We start from the raw sequence: 19663 nt of genomic DNA on the forward strand, positions 1-19663 counted from the left end.
TGTATTACTGAATCGGTGTAGATCATTCATTAGTCTATATTTAAAAAGAAAAAAAAATCAAAAGTTAATTCATAGAATGAAATCGTCATGTATATTCAAATAAACTAAACTAAAAATTACACAATTGTATCATATTGCAAAGTTGAGCAAAGTATTCAGTGTTATGCACAACAATAAAAAACTAAGTTTTGGTTAAATAAATAATGAGTTGATGAACCATTGTATTATTAAAGTCACTACTCTAATTAATATTCCATTTTTTTGTCGTTGGGCCATGATTTCAGCAGCTTTGATTAAAGGAAAAAAATATTAACACTCTGTTGCAACTTTTAACAGAGTGACAGTGTTTCGCTAGCAGCTCCACTAAAAATAATAGCAGAGTTGCTGAAGATTTATTTATGGTGTCAAAAAATTGCATCTACATTTATCCATTTTTTTGACATCTACTTTCACCCTAATTCCTCCTCAACCATCTACTGTTATTTCGCCATCTAGCAACCTTAATTATATTAGTCCAATATTTAAATTTGAATGGATAAGGGTCTTGTTGAAAAGAAAATACAATACGTGCACACTACATACATATTTAGAGAGTGATATCGAAAGGAGTCCCATATTTTTTATTAGGAATTGCAGCCGAGAAGAAGGAGAGCAAGATTGTGTATTGTATACTATTAATTGAGGTGTATAAATTTTTTTTGTGATTTTAATTTTGAGTATACTTATATAATTGTAGTATCATAAAGATATAAAAATTATACTAATATGATCATGATACCCCAATCACTCCGCTATAATTTTTAGCAGGGCTATTGAGGCTCCATTATAAATTTTATTAGAGCGATAATTGCTCTACTAAAAGTTATAGCGGAGTGTTGAGATGTTTTCAACCCTAATCGTAAGAATCACGACCAAACGACCAAAAAATTGATTGTTGGTTAAACAAACATTTCACTAAATATTTTTTTAGTGAATAAAAACTCCTTATTGGGCTATATCAATGTTCGATTCCCTATAACGATATTATTTTCTAGAAATATTAGATGTAAGGATATTTTGGTCATTTCAAACTAAATAAAATGTCTTCTGAATTATCGAGGATACATCGCTCATCGATTAATATCAGATTTTTAAAATTACGTTATGAAATCAATCTTTTAAAATCAACTCCGTTAATAATCCAATAATTATATAGATTGATGGTACTTTTTGTTGGTGAAATATCATATTTATACACCTAAAATTCGCTTAAATTTGACATATTCATACACATACATATGACACATATACATTTATCTAAATAAAGATGTGATTTATTTATATTTCATGTTTAATTTTATATTCTGTTTCTTTCACATGACACATACATACAATATTATCCATGCATGATAGTGTGGCAAAAGTTCATGCGAAAGTATGTGCATACACATTATTTTAAATACATAGTATAAACAAGCAAATTTTATCATTGCACATTAATAAAATATCTCACCAATTTTCATGAATAAAATTTCTATTCTGAATAACAATTTTGTAACGGTGATATTAAAGATGGTGATATTATAACTCTGTTTGAAGTTAATAATAAAAAGTATTATTGTTTAGAACACTGACATATTATGTATACGATAAAAAACTTCAAGTGACAATATGTCGTAATGGTATGGACATCTACATGTGCATGAATAGACTTGAGTTTGATTCTCACTAACAAAATAATTTTATTCTATTATATATAGAAGAGATTAAATCAGAGTAAAATCACACTTATCCAAAGTAAGAGATTAAATCAGAGTAAAATAGCACTTATCCAAAACTATCCCACAGTAGAATTAATTTAAAATCAATTTTTTTTCAAATTTCAATTGTTAAACTTTTTATTATATTTATTTATAATTATTATTCAACATTAGCAACAAATTTAAGAAAATTATATAATAGAATCAAGGATTCTCTACATAAAAGAGGATTCTCTCTTTTCAAAAAGGCATATATATATATATCTTTACTGCATGGAGAACCCTCTTACATGAAGAACCGTGGGGAAATTTGATTCTATTATAGAATCTCATTACAAATTGTAAAATTTTATATTAAAAAAAAATATGAAATTCGATTCTAATCTAGAATAATAATTATTTTTGAATATAATAATAATTTAACAATTAAAATTTGAAAAAAAATTGATTTTAAATTTGATTTTACAGTGTAATAATTTTTGAATAAATATAATTCTACTGTGATTCTACATTTCTACTATAGAATCACTTTAAAGTTTAAACTTTTTGATAAATTTCAATAATTTTTTAAAATAAAAAATTGTGTAACTTCGCTCTTTAACTTTGTAATTTAAAATTTGTAACTATATATGGTAAAAAATGAAATAAATTATATATTTATATTTTTAAAAAATAGTTCTCCACGGTTCACTATATACGAGGTTTCTCCATGAAATGCTACCATATATATATATATATATATATATATAGTAAATTTCTATGGATTCCACCTTTTTACTGGAGTGCTCGGAGTCCATCTATGTTTAGTAAATAAAATATCTTTTAACATGTGTTATCTTGCCAAACATGTTTCACAAATCATTACTTCAATAAAATAATGTAAATCTCATATATTTACAAGTAAAATATGTATGTTCTGCAACTAAATATGTATGTTTTGCAATATGAACATCTATATTCTGTAAAATAAGCATGATTTGTAGAACAATATATTTTCCAATGTTGTATTTGTAAAATGTATGCAATCTGCAAGATTTTCAATAAAATATTATTGTTTGTAGAACATCATTCAAAAAATAATATATTTTGTAATATTTTAAAATATAATTTACTTGCATAACATATATGGACTTAACACTACGCCATAAGTGCACATAGGCAACCCCTACTATACAGTTGCATAAGGCCTAAATGGTGTTGCATAAGGTAATAGGCAACACCAATGAGGGGTTGACAATATGGAAGTGGACGTAGACACCTAATGCAACACTTTGTGCAACACCTCTCAGTATTGCATTATGCTGATTTTGCAACAGTAGAGGCAAATATTGGCAACAACACTTAGTGTTGCATAAGGCATGACAGGACACTAAACCAGGTCCTACGTGGAAAGTGACACATCATAGGCCACGTTAGCAGCATGGGGTCCCAATAACCACGTCAGCATGCCACGTCGGCATGCCACGTCAGCATGGGTCCACTTGCCACGTCAGCTGTGGGTCCCACTTTTCCATTTCAGCAATGGGACTCATATTGCCACATCATCTATGGGGCCCACTTTATTTATGCAACACCATGTTAGTGCATATGCAACATCAGTTTCATTCAATTGCGACAGTAAATACAACTTTATGAAACACCATTTTTAAAATTACAACAATATTATAATCAAGTGCAACACAATATAATGCAATATACAACATCATATTCTGGAAAATGTAACACTTGCAAACATAAAATTTGGACATAACTGGTCTATTTTTACATGATGAAAATGTTTGTCCTAAATCCAATCATGTATGATAAGTTAGGAAGAACTTTCTTGTATTCCTATTTGATTTTATTGAAATTAATAAAAGACTTGTTTTGGTTTTATTATGGGCTTTATCTATTTAAAGTGTTTTAAATAAGATGCTCCATAGTTTAGAGTAAAGCTTCTAGAATTATAATGAGATTATAATAGTGAGATCTAGAAGATGATAACTTTAGACTTAAACAGTTCCTGATCATAGGATAACTAATCGAATGTTAGTGGATCCGCAAAGATTGGTACATACTATACTTGCTCCCTTCAGGAGGATGTGTGTTCTCATAGGTATTTGTGTGGTGACACTATAGCTAGTATGTAGGTGCTTATTAAGGAATAAGTTCACTGAACATGACTCGATAAGTTGAACAGCTAATGGAGATTACTCACGTGTCAATAGTTATTCACTGAGTGATAGTTGTACAAGTGTCCTTAGACTTGAGATCGTTAAAGTTATCTTGCATATAATGAACTGTGCTTTGGTTTAGTCCTTACTCTCAAGGACATCCATTAGGTCTATTATGGGCATAGGGATTTGGGTATAGAGATAGTTAACGTCAATAGAGGATCTACCCCTTCCAGTATAGGAAGAGAATATCACATGCCTTGTATATATTTGGGATATTGTAAGGGTAGAAGGAATTCATTGTATGGTAACTAGTCACTGACAGATTCTTGGTATTCTAAGCAGTGAATTCATATTATCCGGATAGTCGCGATATGTTGAGAAGCATCACTCACGATGCAGAATAAATATAATTAATCAGTTAATTATATTTAGTGAATTTTAGTATTCATGTAAATAATTAATAAAAGTTTATTATTATTTATTTCTACTACCGGCATAATATTGAACCTACAGGGTCACAACATAAAAGAATGTTTTCTTTGATGAAATAATGAGAGAGAGAATTATTTTCTAAATAGTTTAGAAAAAAATAATGATTAAAATAGTTTTAATTATTATTAAAGTATTTTATTATGATGAAATGTGGGGCATATATATATATATATTGATATATTATGAAACCCTAGGAGAGCCCTATAAATAGAATGAGATGGCTCATTCTAAACACACACTTGGTTTTGTGAAAACCCTAAGAAGAGCTAGCCTCCATCTTCTTCTTCTTTATCTCTCTCTCTCCCAAAACTCCATTTTTATAAAAACTTGGTTTTATAAAAAGCTTCATCGAAGAGGATCATTCTTGGTGGATACCGGTAGAGTGCTTCACACACTGAGGAGCAACTGCTAGCAACCATATTATAAAGCTTCGATTTTCAAGGTATGGTTATGATTCCTCCGTTTTTCTGATTTATACATTTTTCTATATGTGCGATACATGGTTTTTACGGAATAATTGTTATATCAAGCTTCCGCTCATCCGTAAATTCCTTCAATGGCATCAGAGCTAGGTTTGGCATATAAAGATTCATATAAAAAAAATTCAAATTTTTTTATGCATGCATGGATTTGTTATGAATTTTGCAAGTTTATTTAGATTTTATTATGAATTAATTCGAAATATTTTTGCATTGGATTTTGGCCACTGATCTAGGTTCTACAAGTGTTGTAGATCATCTAGGTATTGATATTCATAATTTTGTGATATGTAGATTATTTGTTATGATTTATTTTCAAATTTGTTTTAATTAAAATTCATAAAATAATTATGCATGTAAATAAATATGAATTTAATATTTGCTTCCATCCATTGGTTGACCTTGTAATTGTAATGCTGATAATAATAGTTATTATTAATACTACAATAAATGAATTCGTCAGTTTTTGTTTTGGGACATAAATGCAATAACAGTTACAAAAGGGGCCAAGAATGATAATAATAATAATAGTTATTATTAATACTACAATAAATGAATTCGGCAGTTTTTGTTTTAGGTAATAAAGGCAACAACAGTTTCAAATATTTTTTATATAAAAGTTTTGAACTGTTTATATTCCCGAAAGTGTTTTAAAGCATGTTTTAATTGTTTTAATTGCTTTTAAATGCTATAATAAATCCATACATCATTATATCAATGTGTGACATGATATTACTTGCATGCTTACTTGTTTATTTATTTTTATATATGAGATATATGCCTATGTTTACCATGCGATGATAGATTTAGGTGAACTTAAATCAAAATAAGGCGTGCTCTAGAAAATCTAGAATATGAATCGTTTCTTGCCTTAACAATAATATTATGAATACAATCATGAGATTCTTGTGTTTATGAAACACGTAATTAAATATGAATTTTCAATATTGAGAGAAAGGATGATTCTGTCAAAAGCAGATTTCGATCTGTAAGAAAGGGGTATTAAGTTACGCCTCTTGACAATGCTCCCCCCGATTTGGGAATCATCTGATTATCGATTATTAATTTGAAATATTTAATAAAAGGAAGAATCTCTTTATAATATGATTATAATTGTAACATAATATAATCCCTCTAAAATTAAATAATATCAAGTAGTAATTGTCCAATGACACAACGAGCTTGTGTCGGCCATAGCCTTTCAACATGGTAGAAAGTAGTTCTTATTTTTAAATCATTGTCGTTTCGTGCTACAGCCGAGGGCTTTGATTTGGAAATAAGAAATACTTGTCTATTACATAGAGATGTGTACATTGAATTAGAATCTAAAGGTCGTTACGTGCTGCAGCCGTGGGCCGTTGGAGACTGATTCAATTGTACGAAATGTTGGGTTAGATTTGACTTAGAATATTGAGTCTGTCGTGCTACAGCCATGACTCAATTATTCAAGAGGCTAAAGTTTTATTAGGGAATAACATAAGATGTAATTGACAAGAGTTGTCTTCCTATTGAACATCACATGACATTTCGTGCTACAGCCGAGGTTGTGTGATGAAATGTAGGATCTCTATTCCCACTAGCATTATGAATGCTTAATTTTTCACTTAAGGGGGTTGTATAAATTAGATAAACTAGTGGGAGCCACTTATGAATAAAGACCCGATTCATATAGTGTTTTGAAATGAAATTGAATATTTGCTAAGTGTTGTTATGTGTTCATCATTTACAGATTTACAATATAGATTATGTCTTCTGCACTATCACTCTGGAGCATACTAGATGCTCACAAGTTGACTGGTCCTAATTTTGCTGACTGGCTTCGAAACTTGAGAATTGTTCTCAGGGTTGAGAAGTTGGAATATGTGCTTGACTCACCTAAGCCTACTGAACCTGCTAACGATGCATATAATGATGAACATGTTGTTTATCGTAAGTGGATAAATGATGCAAATGTTGCTCAATGTATCATGCTAGCTTCCATGAATATTGAGCTACGGAAGCAGTATGAGCATATGGATGCTCACACTATCCTTATGCATCTACAAGAGTTGTATGATGTGGCAGGGAGGACAGCTCGATATGAGATATCGAAGGAGCTGTTCGGTTATAGGATGTCTGAGGGATCATCTGTGAATGACCATGTACTTAAGATGATCAATTTGATTGAACGTCTTGAACAACTTGGATTTGCCATGGATGGGGAGCTGAGCCAAGACTTGGTCTTGCAATCACTTCCGGGTTCATTTTCACAGTTTGTTGTGAACTTTCACATGAATAAGCTGGATGTCAGCCTGGCTGAACTCCACGACATGTTGAAGACTGCGGAATCGAATTTTCCCTCTAAGAAGAGCTCTGTTCTTCTAATTGGTGAAGGTTCTAATCCTAAGAAAAGGAAGAAGAACCCTTCCAAGAAGAAGAAAGTAGGTGAGAAAAAGCCGGTTCCACCAAAAGCTGAAGACCCGAAGAGCAAAGCTGTTTGCTTCCATTGTAACAAGATGGGGCACTGGAAAAGGAACTGCAAGGTTTACCTAGCAGAATTGAAGAAGAAGAAGGGTAGTGAGACTACCGCTTCTGTTTCAGGTATGTTCATAATTGAAGTGAATATGTCATTAAATCAAATTTCTACTTGGGTATTAGATACCGCCTGTGGTTCTCACATTTGCAATTCGTTGCAGGGACTAAGGAGAAGTAGGACTCTTGAGGAAGAGGAGGTGATTCTACGGATGGGAAGTGGAGCAAGAGTTGATGCTGAAGCTGTAGGATCATTTCATTTACATATGCCTACGGGCAAGACTATTGTTTTAAATAATTGTTATTTTGTTCCCTCGATTGTGAGGAATATTATTTCTATTCCCATGTTAGACTTGACTGGATTTTCATTTGTTATTCAGAATAATAAATGTTCAATTCTTAGAGATAACGTTCCTTATGGAAGTGGTATTTTAAATAATGGTCTGTATGTATGTGACGTAGAGTATAATTTACTACAAATTGAACATGCTAATAAAAGAAAAAGGGATGATGAAAATCTCACCTTTTTGTGACACTGCAAACTTGGCTATATTAGTGAAAATAGACTGCGGACATTGCATAAGGAAGGGTTACTTGATCCCTTTGATTTTGAATCATATCCTACATGCGAATCTTGTCTATTGGGCAAAATGACCAAATCTCCATTTAGTTGACATGGAGAGAGGGCTGCAGATTTGCTAGGATTGGTACACACAGATGTATGTGGACCAATGTCTATGCAAGCCATGGGTGGATTTTCATACTTCATTACTTTCATAGATGATCGATCTAGATTCAGATATGTGTATTTGATGAAACACAAGTCTGTAGCCTTTGAAAAGTTCAAAGAATTTAAGCATGAAGTGGAGAAATAAACCAAACATAGTATTATAACTCTTCGATCAGATCGAGGTGGTGAATACTTGAATGGGGAGTTTCTAGATTATCTCAAAGAAAATGGTATAGTCTCCAGTGGACTCCTCCATATACTCCACAGTTGAATGGGGTATCTGAAAGGAGAAATCGAACTTTGTTAGACATGGTTCGGTCCATGATGAGCTATGCGGATCTTCTAGTATTCCTGTGGGGTTATGCATTGGAAACCTCAGCATATTTACTGAATAAGATGCCTTCCAAATATGTTCCTCAAACTTCATATGAGATATGGAAAGAAAGGAAACCAAGTCTTAAACACGTTAAGATTGGGGGATGTCCAGCTTATGTCAAGAAAGTTGACCCTGATAAGCTGGAATCTTGATCCGTAAAATGTAGTTTTGTGGGATATCCTAAAGAGACTTTAGGGTATTACTTTTACACCGATCATAGGGTGTTTGTCTCCAGACATGCTACCTTTTTGGAAAAGTAGTTTATACTTGAAGGAAACAGTGGGAGCAAAATTGAACTTGATGAAGTTCAAGAAGCACAAACTACTACGGTTCAAGTGGAAACACCTGTTCAGACTGAACAACCTTCTGTAGAACAGCCCATTCGTAGGTCAGGGAGAGTGTCTCGCCAACCTGAGAGGTATTATGGCCTTGTCATTGAGAATGACATTGAGTTGTCAATCATTGATGATGACGACCCTATGCCCTATAATGAGGCTATGAGTAGTGTTGACTCAGAGAAATGGCAAAGTGCCATGAAATCCGAAATGGAATCTATATATACCAACCAAGTATGGACTTTGGTTGAAGCACCTAAGGGTGTGAAGCCTATTGAGTGCAAATGGGTATACAAGAGAAATATTGGAGCAGATGGCCAGGTGGAGACCTATAAGGCCAGGCTCGTGGTAAAAGGATTCAGAAAAAGGCAAGGGATTGACTTTGATGAAACTTTTTCGCCTGTAGCCCTGTTAAAATCAATTCGGATTTTGCTTGCGATTGCTGCTTACTACGACTATGAGATCTGGCAAATGGACGTGAAAATGGCATTCCTCAATGGGAACCTTGAAGAAGAAGTGAATATGACACAGCCATAGGGTTTTCTTTCCAAGGGAAATGAACACCTAGTGTGTAAGCTACTATGAACCATATATGGTTTAAAGCAAGCTTCTCGTAGATGGAACATCCGTTTTGATGAGACAATCAAAGAGTTTGGTTTTATCAAAAACATAGATGAACCATGTGTTTACAAGAAGGTTAGTGGGAGCGCGATAACATTTCTTGTATTGTATGTGGATGACATACTATTTATAGGAAATAATATACCGATGCTGCAATCAGTCAAAGTGTGGCTATCGAAGAACTTCCCTATGAAGGACTTGGGAGAAGCATCCTACATTCGCGGTATGAAGATCTATAGAGATAGATCTAGAAGAATGATAGGTCTTACCCCGGGTACATACATCCAGAAAGTACTTAAATGTTTAGCATGGAAAACTCCAAAAGAGGTCTCATACCGATAAGCCATGGAGTATCCCTTTCCGAAAAGATGTCTCCTAAGACACCTGAGGAAAGAGAGTGTATGAGTAAGATTCCTTATGCTTCAGCAATAGGATCTATCATGTACGCGATGTTATATACTAGGCCTGATGTTGCTTATTCAATTAGTGTGACGAGCAGATATCAGTCCGATCCAGGTGAAGACCACTGGAAAGCAGTGAAGAACATCCTTAAGTACTTGCGAAGGACTAAGGATATTTTTCTTATTTTTGGTGGTGGATTTGAGTTGAAAATAGAGGGTCATACTGACTCTAGTTTTCAATCAGAAAGTGATGATAGCAAATCCATGTCAGGGTACGTGTTTACTCTGAATGGTGGTGCGATTAGTTGGAAGAGTTCCAAACAGTCTACAACGGCTGACTCCACAGCGGAAGCAGAATATATAGCTGCAAGTGAGGCTGCAAAAGAAGCCGTTTGGATGAGGAAATTTGTTTCTGAGTTGGGAGTTGTTCCTAGCATTGAGGAGCCTATTGTGTTGTATTGTGATAACAACACAGCAATAGCACAAGCCAAGGAACCTAGGTCTCATAAAAATTCCAAACATGTTTAGCGACGCTTTCATTTGATTAGGGAAATCATTGAAAGAGGAGATTTCAAGATTGAGAGAGTTGACACACATAACAACGTAGCAGACCCACACACAAAGTCATTGTCTCAGATTCACTTTGATCGTCATAAAGAGAAGATGGGTATTAGATACCAGGGTGATTGGCTTTAGTTCAAGTGGGAGATTGAAAGTGTTTGTCCTAAATCCAATCATGTATGATAAGTTAGGAAGAACTTTCTTGTATTCCTATTTGATCTCATTGAAATTAATAAAAGACTTATTTTGGTTTTATTATGGGCTTTATCTATTTAAAGTGTTTTAAATAAGATGCTCCATAGTTTAGAGTAAAGCTTCTAGAATTATAATGAGATTATAATAGTGAGATCTAGAAGATGATAACTCTAGACTTAAACAGTTCCTGATCATAGGATAACTAATCGGATGTTAGTGGATCCGCAAAGATTGGTACATACTATTCTTTCTCCCTTCAAGAGGATGTCTGTTCTCATAGGCATTTGTGTGGTGACACTATAGCTAGTATGTAGGTGCTTATTAGGGAATAAGTTCACTGAACATGACTCGATAAGTTGAACAACTAATGAAGATTACTCACGTGTCAATAGTTATTCACTGAGTGATAGTTGTACAAGTGTCCTTAGACTTGAGATCGTTAAAGTTATCTTGTATATAATGAACTGTGCTTTGGTTTAGTCCTTACTCTCAAGGACATCCATTAGGTCTATTATGGGCATAGGGATTTGGGTATAGAGATAGTTAACGTCAATAGAGGATCTACCCCTTCCAGTATAGGAAGAGAATATCCTATGTTATTCTTAGTATGCGAGTTCTAGAATCTCTGGCCAGAGTGTATGAAATTAGAAAGGAGTTTCTAATTTGCATTAATATGAACTTTGCATTATGAATAAGAAATCATATGATTAAATTTGATAGGCCTGACACGAGATCCATACCTTGTATTTAATCGGGATATTGTAAGGGTAGAAGGAATTCAGTGTACGGTAACTAGTCACTGACAAGTTCTTGGTATTCTAAGCAATGAATTCATATTATCCGGATAGTCGTGATATGTTGAGAAGCATCACTCACGATGTAGAATAAATATAATTAATCAGTTAATTATATTTAGTGAATTTTAGTATTCATGTAAATAATTAATAAAAGTTTATTATTATTTATTTCTACTACCGGCATAATATTGAACCTACAGGGTCACACCATAAAAGAATATTTTCTTTGATGAAATAATGAGAGAGAGAATTATTTTCTAAATAGTTTAGAAAAAGAAATAATGATTAAAATAGTTTTAATTATTATTAAAGCATTTTATTAAGATAAAATGTGGGGCATATATATATATATTGATATATTATGAAAACCCTAGGAGAGCCCTATAAATAGAATGAGATGGCTCATTCTAAACACACACTTGGTTTTGTGAAAACCCTAAGAAGAGCTAGCCTTCATCTTCTTCTTCTTTCCCTCTCTCTCCCCCAAAACTCCATTTTTATAAAAGCTTGGTTTTATAAAAAGCTTCATCGAAGAGGATCATTCTTGGTGGATACCGATAGAGTGCTTCACACACTGAGGAGCAACTGCTAGCAACCATATTATAAAGCTTCGACTTTCAAGGCATGGTTACGATTCCTCCGTTTTTCTGATTTATACATTTTTCTATATGTGCGATACATGGTTTTTACGGAATAATTGTTATATCACGCTTCCGCTTATCCATAAATTCCTTCACATGGTACCTGCCATAAGTGGCATCCAACAATACAGCCTTATCAGGCATCCAACAAAAACAGCCCTATCGGGAATCCAAAATAAACAGCCCGAACAAGTTCTAAATATACGAAAGTACTAAACTACATACACCTAATTATAAATTTAAAATACCAAAAGTACATCAAATCTTTCTTCAAACGAACAGAAATACCAAAGAACAAAGTCACTAAGAAGTTGCGCCTTGAGTGCCTTGAGTGACTGGAGTACCATTTTCCTCTTGATCACTGGAAACCGTGGCACATACGTCTTCGAGATTTAATGTCATACCAGGATTTGCTTCTCCCAATTTTTTCACCATCCAAGCCATGTTCTCCTACAATTTCCTGTTGAACTTGACCTCCAATTCGCTCTAAAGGACTTTTATCTTTTCAGTTAACTCTTGCACTTGTTGTTCAGTTGAGGCCCTAGTTGATGTCGAGACGGACTTAGTACTGGTCCTTCCAAGTAGCCAGTTTGGTGCATGTGCCTTTCCGTCAGAAGCAACTGCATTTGCTTCAGCTTCCTTTCCCTCTTCCATCAACTTTTGAATTTTTGCCTGCAAAAATTGGTTAGTATAGTAGCTAAATATGCCATTAATATTGTTAGGTCTCAATATGTTTGTAGAAGGGGGGTTGAATACAAACAATACCGTTTAATCGAATAAAATGCGGAATAAAAATGTTAAACAAAATTCAAGTTAAATAAAATTATTATTAAACTTGAAAGGTGTTACAACAATGGTATCGTTTACAAGGGATTAATCTCAAATCAATTATCACAAATCTAGAATAAATTCAACATGAACTTTTTCTATTTTTGCAATAAAAAGATCAAATCCTATAAGCGATTTGAGATTAAGTTCTAGGGATTTTGATCCGCTAGATTGTTACACAAGAACAAGATAAATAATTCTAGTGGTTTGGATTTAACTTTACAATCTAGAATTTTGATCTTGAATAAAGCAGATGAAAAATGATATGTCTTGCTTTTTGTTTCTGCTTCTCTCTTGACTTGTGTGTTCTGTATGATAATTGCATGAATGTCTTCTGCTGCTTCTTTTAATCCAACAGTCGAGTAGAATGTACTGGCATGACAATCTCTTTGAGCTGGCAAGACAATCAGAATGAACTAGCAAGACTTTCGGTATGACTATCAATTGTCATACCGATTGTCATAGTAGTTCAAAACCAGATTGTCTTACTGAATTAATAATAGATTTTAATGTAATAAAAAATCTGATAAGACAATCCTTTTGAATTAGCATGACTTTCAGTATGACTATTGATTGTCATACCGATTGTCATACTAATACAATCAGTTGTCTTTATGAATTAATAACAGATTTTAAATCAATTAAAAACCTGAAAAACCATAATATTAATTCTGAATTAATTAATCAATTAATTCAATTAATAAAATAAATTAATTTTTGCAGATATAATTTAATCTCTTAATTAAATTATATGACTTAATTAATTAATAGAGAATTAATACTAATCTTGAGCAACATCCATTCTTCTAAATATCTTCTGAAAATTACTGAAATATATGAATCAATTCCACCACTTCAACGTTGACACTCGATGTACTGTCTGGTTCATGAGTGACTAACTTCCGTGACGTTTCTTCATGTCTTTACTTTGATACTTTGATTTTCTTCAGATTAAATCCTTGTAATTACTTGATACCCTGACGAGATCTCTATCACTTGATTAAATCCACAATCTTGATTTATATCACTGAGGCTTGATCGATTTCTTGAGCTTCTTCCAGTGAATTAAGTCTTTAAGTCTATAGATGAATAATGTTCCTTAACCCTTTGACAGATGTTACTTTGTGAGATCTCTCTGACGACAGATCCACTATTTACTTATTACATTCTTATTTGAGTTGAGTTAAATCCTCGAATGAACAAATAGGCTATGACATATGCCTTTCAATCTCCCCCTATTTGCTTGTTAGACAATAACAACAAATACCTAGAGGATAACTCAACTAACAAATAAGAAAAAGATATAAACAGTAATGCAAAGTAAATAGCAGAAAAGTTCTGGATTATATTTAACATTTTCCAGATTCCAAAAGAAATTTACAAGTGAATACAAGATAGATGTTCTTCTAGCCTGAACATATAACTACATTAGTCTATCTTGATTCATAAAGCTCTAATCATATTACATTGAGTTTTGAGCTAATTGACTTCAGTTGTCTTCTCTTCTGACTTCACCTTCTTTTAAATCTTGAAGCAACTCTTTGTCAAACACACGATCCTTTTCTGAAGTGAAGCTTGCTGGTCTGACTGGTTGAACTCCAACTGACTTCAGCTTATTCTTGATCTGATTGTACCTTTTAATATTCTTTTCACAATAAGCTTGAATCAAATCAGCAGCTTGAGTCTTCAACATGGATGAGTATCCAACAGTTCTTAAATGATGTTCCATCCAGACCAGATGCTTAGCTGAGTAGTCTTTAAGAGATTGTACATCTAGCTGACAGATTTGAAGACAATCAGACTTAAAGAATCTCACCTGATGAGGATTGTTGACCACTTGAGGACTAGCCCTGCTGGCAAACTCTTTAAGCCTTTCTCGAAGAACTTCATTCAATTCTGAGCTTCTTTTTACCATGTTGAAAAGAACCCAAGTCTCTGACAAAGAACGATTCTCAAACAGATGAAGTGACACCTTGAAAGATCCTTCACTCTGACAATATACAAAAATGCTCATCTCATTTAGGGATCTGTCAAAAGCAGCTGTGATCCTTGAGACTTCAGTCTTGATAGCATTCATGTACATGTCATTGTTAGGATTTGAGATTTCCAGCTTGTCAAGAAGATGTAGGAACTGCATATCATTGTTAGTGCTCAGCTGAGGCATATCAAGTACTCTCCTAGCTTCATCCCATTTTTCACCAATCTTCAGTCTGACATCTCTTCTCCTTTCTTGAGCCTTAATGTCATGAAGACATTGCTTTTGAAGAGTTTCTGTTCTTTGTATATCTTTCCTCATGTCAATGATCTGGGAGACCTTTTTGAGTTCAGCTTCTTTTCTTTTCATCTCTGACTGCTGCTGCTGAAACTCTTTCTCAAAGATAGGATCCACTGTCGCTTCCTCTTCCCATTCTCCAAAATCACTTTCCTCTTCAGCTTCAAATAAACCATCTTTATCTTCCAAGACTGGTTCAGTGGGAATGTCAAAAATATCAAAGTCATCCTGTTCTCCACTGTAGTAGATATCATCAGCCTTTCCTTTGTCTCCAGCATAGGTATCTTTTTCTTTCCCCTTTCCACTACTCCCTTTCTTCTCCCCCTTAGTTGAGGGATCCTCTACTGACTTTCCCTTAGATCCTCCATGACCTCCATCACCTCCCGAGCCTGAGCCTCCACCAGACGGCCCTTCAAAGTAAGTCCTTTGTTCTTCATTGGGACAGTGAGAATTTTTGATCATGTAGTACAGGTGCTTCATCCCTTCATTTAGATGTTCCATACCTGTCTTTATCTTCAGAAATCTGGAGGAATCCAGTGAATGATTCATTTCAACCAAATCTTCAAGAGAAGTCATCCTTGTATGTAGAGAGTAGAAGTTAGAAATGTCATCAGCTGATAAAGTTGGAGTTTCCTGAATGGAATTGAGCTTTGGTGTGACAGTGTTCTTGAGATCTGAGATATCATTCCTTATGAGTGCCAGCTGATTGTTGACAGAGGTGGAAGAAGAAGACCGTTCAACCACTTGTGCTTTGAATGCTTGAGCCTCAGCTTGGCTTTTAGCAAGTTCTTCTTTTAGAGCAGCAATTTGAGCTAACAGGTTTTCAGTATCTGTGTTTGTGTGTGCTCTCACCTGAATTTCACTCGTGTTTGGTTCACTCACCTCACGTGCTTGTGTTTCTCTCAATATAATTGCTCGTGAGGAGTCTTCCTGTTGCTGTTCTTCTGTACCTGCATTTAAAATCACCCTAGCCTCTTCAAGAGAGGTCAGTGGTGGTGCAATGGGAATTCGCGAGTCCCGATCCTCAGTCAAACCTATCATTTCATGTGAAATAGATGTCTGAATTGCTTCAGGGATAGATTGACCGAGTTGCCCTCCACTTTCTCCAGATAAATCTGCGAGTGGAGAATCCCGTGAGGGAGCCAGAGGTGTTTGATCTGGGAGGGGAGAAAATGACTCTATTAAGGGTGGCTGAGAGTCAGATTTTCCCTCAGAAGCATGTGACTGCTCTTCTGCCGTAAATATGGCAGGCACTGTAACAGACTCTATGTGCACTCCTTGCTCTGTGTCCTGAGTATCATCTGTGGGTATGTATGGTTCCATTGTGAGTAATGCAATTGTGCTTGACTCAGTACAAGATGCCATGGCCCTATGGCGAATTTCAATAGATTCATCCTGTTGAGAGAATGTCCCTAGTAACTGTTCATTGGCCATTTCAAAGTCCATGTCCTGTTGGGAGGACAAGGATGGGCTTTCAGATGCCTCAGTATAAGTTCTTCTTTTCTTTGGAGGAGGCAGAGCTGAGGGTTCACTCACATTTAACAATGCACTACTTCCTATTAATCTTCTGGGTAACATTTTAGACAGTGGGGACGAGGTTGAGATAGGTTGTGACTCTGTGTTTGGCTCTATGACCTGGGATTGAAGCTGTGGTTCTACAACTTCATGGTCAGTCCTATCGACCACTGGGGGTCTTTCAACAGAAGTAGGAATGGAGTGAGAGTGAGGAATTACTACCTGTAATGGAAGAGCATCTGATGTTGGAGGAGCCTGGGTGGCTTGAACCACTGGAGGTTGAGGTTGCTGTTCATGACCGGGAAGATTGAAAATAGGTAAGGGAATATAAGTGGCCATGAAAGCAGATACAAGTACTGGAACTTGCATGAATTTGAAGGTTGTGTCTTAGCGGGTGTAAATCTTTTTGCTTACTGGAGGGGGTTCGGTTACTGCAGAGTTAGCAAAAAGGGCTTTGTGCTCAGGTGTGAGAAGATGATCTGCTATAAGCATGAGAAAACGAGCATAATAACATGATACCCTACGATTTGTAGAATGATCACGTAAAGCAGTAGTGAGACGTCTCAAGAGAATGGGAAAAAGTAGTTTGCAAAAATTGATTCTTTGATTGAAAACAACCGCAAGACCAATATACTGCAGAGTGGAAGTGATGTTGTGAAAGTTGGATTTAGTGCAGTTGGCAAAAACTTTAGAAATTGTATCGAAGAAAATGTCCCATTCAGACACCAAATTGGATTTAGAAAGTTTGGTTAAATTGATCACCCCCTGATAGTGAATAGCATGGAAAAAGTTTGTGATATCATTTTCTGAGGGCAAATTACAGAAATTGTCCAATGGAAAATTTAACGCTTGATTGACGACTGTTTCATCAACTACATACTGTGTGTTTGCCACGGTGAATGAAAAAGATTTTGAATCATCGGCCACAGTAGAGGTTGTGCAAATCAGTCTAAGCAGATCGACATTTAAAATCACATTTGATTTGATAGCAGAGCTAACAATCGAATGGTCATTTAAAAATCTAATCCATGGCTTAAATTTTTCCACATCACATTTTTCTGGATTAAAATAACCAACCTGATTATGCGCGACAATTTGGAAATTGAGAGCCATTTAAAATAATAATAAGACACACACTTTCACAATTTTAAGAATAATATTAAGAAAATTCGAATTAATTAAATTAATTTGATAATTCGAATTAAATTAATTATAATCGAAAAATTTAGACAGAAATATATCTCGTTAAAATTTTTAACTCACAAACGCAGATTTGAAAAGCCAAAAGACACAAAACAGAAATTGAAATTAAAATAAAAAAAATAAAAAATAAAAAAACTGATTTTTGGGAAAAATCGAATTGAAGTAAAAGAAAAGAAAAAAATTGGCAACACTGCTGTAAGTATATACTTGTATGTATATATCACAGGAGTGAAGTTTTAGTTTGCTGAGTAAAAACTCGAGCAAAGGAAGACAATGGCAGTTGAGTTTGTTTTTGGTCGAAGAGAGAGAAGAGAGAAAAGATAAACTGTTGGAATTTTTTAAGAAAAAGAAACTGAATGGAAATTAGAACACACAAAAACGATTAAGTAGTATAACTGGTATGACAATCGGATTGTCATACCGATTGTCACACCAGCTTAAAGATAGAAAAAAACAAATAAAACAAAACAAATAATAATATATAACTGGTATGACAATTTGATAATCATACCGATTGTCATACTAGTACAAAATAAGACAAAATAAGTCTGATATTAATTTTATTACTGGCATGACAATCAATAGTCATACCGATTGTCTTGCCAGTTATAAAATTAATCTGATTTTAAAATAACCAATCATTATTACTAAAATGACTTTCAGCAAGACAATTTCAATTGTCTTGCCGATTGTCATTCTAGTATAAGATAAATAAGTATTTACATATACTGAGTAATTAACATAAAAACAGAATATATAAAATATTTCAATTTCAGAAAACTGAAATGAATATTGTAGAAAATATTTACATAAATAAAATAATTAAAATATTTCAGAGATAATAATATTTTCAGTCCAAAAATAGATTTCTTTTGAATTTTAACAAATTAAATTCATAAAAAAATATTTTTAGAGATAATAAAATATTCTGAGACATTAAAATTAACAAGTTGAGTAAATAAATAAGATAAGATAATAGAAATTACATAGAAATAAGCAAGAAATATGATACAATGATAAAATAAATTTGCAAATGAATTTTTCATTTATGAAAAATTCATTTGTAAATTCATTCAAGAACAGATCTCAGATATTAATTAAATTAATCACTAAAACTATTCAACATGCCCAATTTACCAACTAATCTGGTAAATGTGGATTCATCAAGTGGTTTAGTGAAAATATCTGCTATTTGTTCTTCTGTTGGAACAAAAAATAGTTCAACAGTACCATTGATGACGTGCTCTCTAATAAAATGATACCTGATGTCAATGTGCTTTGTCCTCGAGTGCTGCACAGGGTTATTGGTGATGGCTATTGCACTTGTATTGTCACATAAAATAAGAATTTTGTTCAATACAGAGCCATAGTCTCGTAGCTGGTTCCTAATCCACAAGATCTGAGCACAGCAGCTTCCAGCAGCAATATATTCAGCCTCGGCCGTTGAGTTGGAAACTGTTTGCTGTTTCTTGCTGTACCATGAGATTAGCCTGCTTCCTAGGAATTGACAACTCCCTGAGGTGCTTTTCCTATCAACAACACTTCCTGCGTAATCTGAATCTGTATATCCAACAAGGTTAAAACCAGATTCTTTAGGGTACCAAATACCTAGATTTGGTGTTCCCTTAAGATATTTTAAGATTCGTTTTACAGCAACGAGATGAATATCTCTAGGATCCGCTTGGAACCTTGCACATAAGCATGTAGCATACATAATATCTGGTCTACTTGCAGTAAGATAGAGTAACGAGCCAATCATACCTCTGTAGCTTGTGACATCTACCTTAATGGAGTTTTCACATGGTCCAAGC

Source organism: Apium graveolens, chromosome 9, assembly GCF_009905375.1.
Source record: "Apium graveolens cultivar Ventura chromosome 9, ASM990537v1, whole genome shotgun sequence".
Classification (NCBI taxonomy): domain Eukaryota; kingdom Viridiplantae; phylum Streptophyta; class Magnoliopsida; order Apiales; family Apiaceae; genus Apium; species Apium graveolens.